Source organism: Pygoscelis adeliae, unplaced genomic scaffold (genome assembly GCF_000699105.1).
Source record: "Pygoscelis adeliae isolate BGI_AS28 unplaced genomic scaffold, ASM69910v1 Scaffold383, whole genome shotgun sequence".
Lineage (NCBI taxonomy): Eukaryota > Metazoa > Chordata > Aves > Sphenisciformes > Spheniscidae > Pygoscelis > Pygoscelis adeliae.
The window spans coordinates 2,108,024-2,113,461 of record NW_008824592.1 but is presented as its reverse complement, the minus strand read 5'-3'; positions in this window follow the sequence as shown (position 1 = coordinate 2,113,461).

The window sequence follows — 5,438 nt, the reverse complement described above, 5'->3', positions numbered from 1 at the left end:
CAGCTCACCATCCATCCCTTTTCCCTCTCTCTTCCTAGAAGTTCTTTAGAAATTGTCACACTAGCTACAGGCTCGTTCAACAAATATACATTCTCTCTGTGTTTCCCATGTTTCCATGTGCCTATTCTGATAGCCTACTTATTAACATTGTTAATGGGCAATGGAGTAAATGAGAAGGTAGAAGGCATGGTGATTTGACATGCCTTTAGGTACAATGCTCTGTTGTGTTTAGAACATTTCTCCATGTAAATGAAAAATAACAGTAGTAGTCACACTATTAAATTGACCCAACACTTGAATTTCTACATTTTTGATTCCTTTCTAATAATGGAGGAAAGCACACATGACATTCTTAAATGATGCATTTTATTTCAATAATTTTTTTTCTCTAACATGGCATTTTGAAAACTTTGCATTGTTTGATAGTTTCTGTGTTACAGGGGTTATAAAACGTGTGCTAGAATCCTTGTACTCAGAAAAAAGTACCTTAATATTTTGCATGTGGTTTAAGTTTCTCAATACAGCATGCTGAAAATCACTCTTAACAGACAACTGTCTATGATTCAAACAATAGACAGATTATATCCGTTTATTTAAAGTCTCAGATAAGAAGAAACAAAACCACATCCTTTTTGTTTTGTCTGTTTTAAAAACAGATGAATTGGAAAACCTTCAGTGGCTGCTGAAAGTCATAGAGCAAACTGTATAAAGATCAGTGAAACAGGTTAGTTTGCTTTCATTCTTAAAAACCTTCATCAGATACAAACACACATTACTTAGCATTGAGGAGGCATCCTGTAGCCTTCTCCTGGCTGTAGGATTCTGGGTTCAGGGGAAATTCCAGGGCAGGAGAAGGAAATCACTTCTCCCATAAAGCATGCTCAGGTAGAGATTACCTTTTCTTACTCACTGCTGATAAGAATGAATCAGAAAGTTCTGTTTCTGCTGGAATTCTCTCTGTTTCTCAGAATGAATATGGTACAATATTTACTGTACCCATTTGTGAAGGATACAACACTTTTCTCCCAAATTACTATTAAGATCAAATGTTAGATTGGTTTCACCTGAGGACTTGGATTGGTCATTCCTAGGTGATATAAAATGAATGAAATAATGAACACATTTGTCCAAACACTAAAGGTAGTTGCCAGGGCAAGACCTATTGTCTACATGCTTTGCCTTGTACTTTCCAAGCATCTGCCTCTGGCTGTCATGGAGACATTGAATCTCATCTAGTAAGGTATTATCGTATGTTTCTTAAAGTCAGTGGTAGCTTTGCTGGAGATTTTCAATGGGGCCAGGTTTTCAACCCAAGATGGATTTGATTCCTTATGAGATCTGTTAAGAAAGGAGAAGAAGATTTCTTGATTATACATTTGCTGTTGACTTTGCACAGCAGCCGGGAAGGGTAGAGAATATCTCTCATGTTAATGTTAAATAAAATGTGTTATTTTTGCAGCCTGAGGTGCTGTGCAGAGGATCTATGGTAGTGAGGATCTTGAGAAGCAACTGCATCTGTTGAATTTGATATTTGTGTCCACTGAACATAATTTTCTTTCCTGTGGTGGGTTTTATTCTTCTGGTCACTTCCACCTGTTTTATTTCAACTCCAGTGGGGCTGCATGAAATTTACAGCACCATAAACAAAGGAAGAATCAAGACAGCTTTTTTAAAAGAAGATCAATGTTCTTCACATTCCTTCATGCTTACTTAGCTTTGCACATGACAACATTTTCAGGGAAAAGAAAGACTGCTCTGGGGAAACTTTTTTCCCTGTGTATGAGTGTTTCCAGAACTGGAGTCTAGGAAAGAACACTCCTCTACTTGTGAGTGCAGGTATAAAGAGTTATGTATCAGGAGGGATTTGCTGGGTTTGGCACCCTTTATTGGTTTCCTCAAACTTCATGTTTGCTTTCAGAATGAAATCGTTGGGTTCACAAACATAAGCTTTGTATTATTGTTCCCTCCACCCCTTAACTCATCTTTGTATTTCCGTATTAAACCTGATGATGCTGTTGGCAGCAAGGCCTGTTGGGTAACATAAAACGTGCTTTGATGCACTGAGTACAGAACTGTAAAACATAGCTCTTATCATTCACTGTCATCCCTTCATGTGCATCCTCAAGGGAACATGGTGGCCCAGGAATGCTCTTTTTGGTATGTGGGTGCTTCAGATATGCTTGTTTTTTGAATGGGGAAGTCAGAGTAGTCAAACTCATGAGCAGCAACAAAGTTCAAGTTAACATCTTTGAAGGACAATGCAGTTAATGAAGAGGAGAAATAGCAGTTTCAAAAGCTGAAGTAAGAGTGCGTCACAGGGAAGTAGAACATGGCTACGGTCAGGAAGAAATATGAAGCAATGACTGGGGAATTTTTGTTTTGATACAAGATGTTTCTTTGAACAAAATGTGATCAAGGGTTGTTCTAATCAGGTTCAAGCACCAAAGTAGAGGTGTGTCCCCCCCCATTTTTTTCTCCCCTGTTTTCACACTACGCACCAGAAGACTCCATTTTTCATTCCCATCATAATGTATGTCTACTTCAGGTGCAGGTCCAAACACACAAGCCAGTTGCCTCCCTGACTGTCAAAAGTCTCCATGAGCTACAAAGGTATGTATAAAAACAGGCTTTCCTTTATGCTGTGTACTAACTATGCTCTTGAATCAGCAGAGTAATCCACCACTGAGTTATCTGCAGTATGTGCTTAGAAAGAACCAAATGTAAAATTCAGTAAGTTTACAGAATGAGGACAAAAGTATGCCCTCCCCTTAAATACCTTTGAATTACCTTTCTTTCCAAAGTTTTAGCAGCTTTTTTTGCACTGTGTGGCAGAAATATCTGTGGGGTAATATCACTCAAAACTCTTAAAGCTGAAGAAATGAAGTGCTATACAGTATATATATATTGATATTCTGTGGAAAATAAGACAAAGAGATTCCTCGAAGACAAAGAAGTCTAGAAGTTTAGATGACAAAGTGAAAAAGAGAAAAAAGTTGAAGTTTTGACTGAAGAAAGACATGGCACTGATAATAGTGATATCTAAATACACATCAGTGATAGCTAAAATACACATTGCTGTAAAAATGTAGCTTGCAGGTATTTTTATAAGCTCAAGTTTGTTGGTAATTAAAGATGATTAATCTACAATGTGTTGCAAAGTAATTAATAACTGCATTGTTTTAACATAACTATGGCCTAATTCCACAGATGTTTGTCATATATTAAGCTAGACTTCTATTTCCCTTTACTGTCATCCTTACTGGTGTCAGCTGAGCTAAATCTGCTGAATTTTAATGGAGCAGGTTCTTTGCTTTCTGCTCTGGAGCCATTTTGTATGCCTGTGTAATGGGAGAGCAGCTGCTAATTTCACAACTAAAGTCCAAACACCACTAGTTGACAGCAGTGATTTGCATTGTTGTAATGAAGAGGAGACATGATTATTTTCTTCAAGTACATCCCAGAGATTAAACTAGAGCAAAGACAATTGAATTTATAAGATATAGAAAATTTTGTGGAAAAAAATAGAAGAGAAATAACAAGCAGGTTTCTAATCACCAGAGGAATGAAGGTCTGTAACAGCTCTCTAATGAGAAGAGCAATAATTGAAGTGGCTTTAAAACAGGACTTGGTAAATTTATGAAGGGGACTATGCAATGTGTTTGCCTGACAGCTCTGAACTCAGTCAACCAGAATGTCTTTCACAGCCTGGCTTTATAGGTTTAATTGATAAACATTTTACAGCCACTTTGCATTCATTTTGCACAATCTAAAGTCAGGGGTTTAGGTAGGTATAAGGTCAGTTTCAGGAGGTAAGGGACCAGCTGTGTCATTAAAACAGGATGCTATAAAGAAAGTAGTACCAGTAATAAGGGTTGGCAAAGGGGAAGTGAAATGGAAGGTTCCTATAGTTCATCTTTAAGCTACAAAATATTAATAAAAATCAAAATATGAAGGAGGGATTCATCTAAAAGACAGTCCTCTAAAGGTCTAGGTTCCCCAGCCTCTTTCTGGAGAGAAGTAGGCCTCTTCAGAGGTTGACCCAAACTAGGTACCTGAGAATTCAGCAATTTATGTTGCTTTGCCCCAGGGATCCACAGCTGCTCCCAGCAAGTAACTTCTGATTTGAGCTGTACAGCCAAAGACCTAGAAGTCTAGCAAGGACCAGAGTCCATGTGAAGGGGCAGGGTGTCCATACAAGAGCACTCTCATCTTGATTAGTGCCCAGGCTTGGGACAGGGCGTTTCAACAGAAAGCCACTCTCGCTAAAATAGACTCCAAGTGGATGTTTTGAAGGACATCTATGAAGAGGTCTTTCTTGCCAAAAATTCTTTCTCCATGCTTTCCATGCATGGGAGGGCCTCATCCTTTAAGTTATTCCTTGCTGGGTATGCTCAGGTTACACTAGAAATTCTTTGTTTTCAGTATTTATCCTCAGATTTTATGATAAGGTACAACAGCAATAAAAAAATGTGAGATGACAGCAGTGACAAATATGCCTGTCCCAAACTCCTCTGTTCACTGGTATCTGGCAATGTGAACTTGGTGACTGAACGTGCCTTTGCTTTCTAGCTATGAGCGTGCTGTGCTGCAATACCTGCCTGTGGGCTCTCTAGAGAGAGAACAAACATTTAAGGAAGGGCTAATACCAAGTATAAGTACTTAAGTATCAATACCAAGCACTGCGATACTTAAGTTGAGCTAGACCGCACAGTGCTTTCTTAATTTTCTCTGAGTTATACAACTTTGTACTACACAAGAATAACAGAAGAGCCATTATTATAAACCACATGGTATGAGAAACTTCAAAATGAGGAAAATACATATATAATGGATTCATTGTGCAGTATTTTGGTTACATAAGCATGGTACAACACACTTCAAATTACTATATGTGGGAACAAGGCTTTGGGATCCTGGCTTCCAAAAGTCTTGAGTCTCAGCGTGAAACCCCTGGCCCCTTGAGGCCAGTGATAAAAATCACTGATTTCAATAAGGCCTGCATTTCCTTTCAGATCTCTTCACCCCACTCTTACCAGCTGCCACTCTGTCACAACCCATAGAGAAAAAATGTAAAGAACTATCTCATTATAACCTATCTGTGCATCAGCCTTCAGTAAGAAAAAAATGTCACTGAAGTAGACTGTCACAGTTTCTTTTTTACCTTTACAGAAATGAGGACAAGTTGAAAAGCAGACACAATACGTCTCTCTAAAGAGAAAGTTAAGAACAATGCAAATATTTTTTTCAATAAACAAAATAATAGTATCTTGCTGAAAATATTTAGTGGTAGTAGATAGGACCCTTTTTCACATTGAAACTGGAAAACACATATATTTGTAGACAGCTTAGCAAATACTTCAAAAGGTTTTCACTGATGTCATGAAATAAGCTTGTTAATTTCATAAATCATGGATATTAATAAAAATACCCTTCTTTGT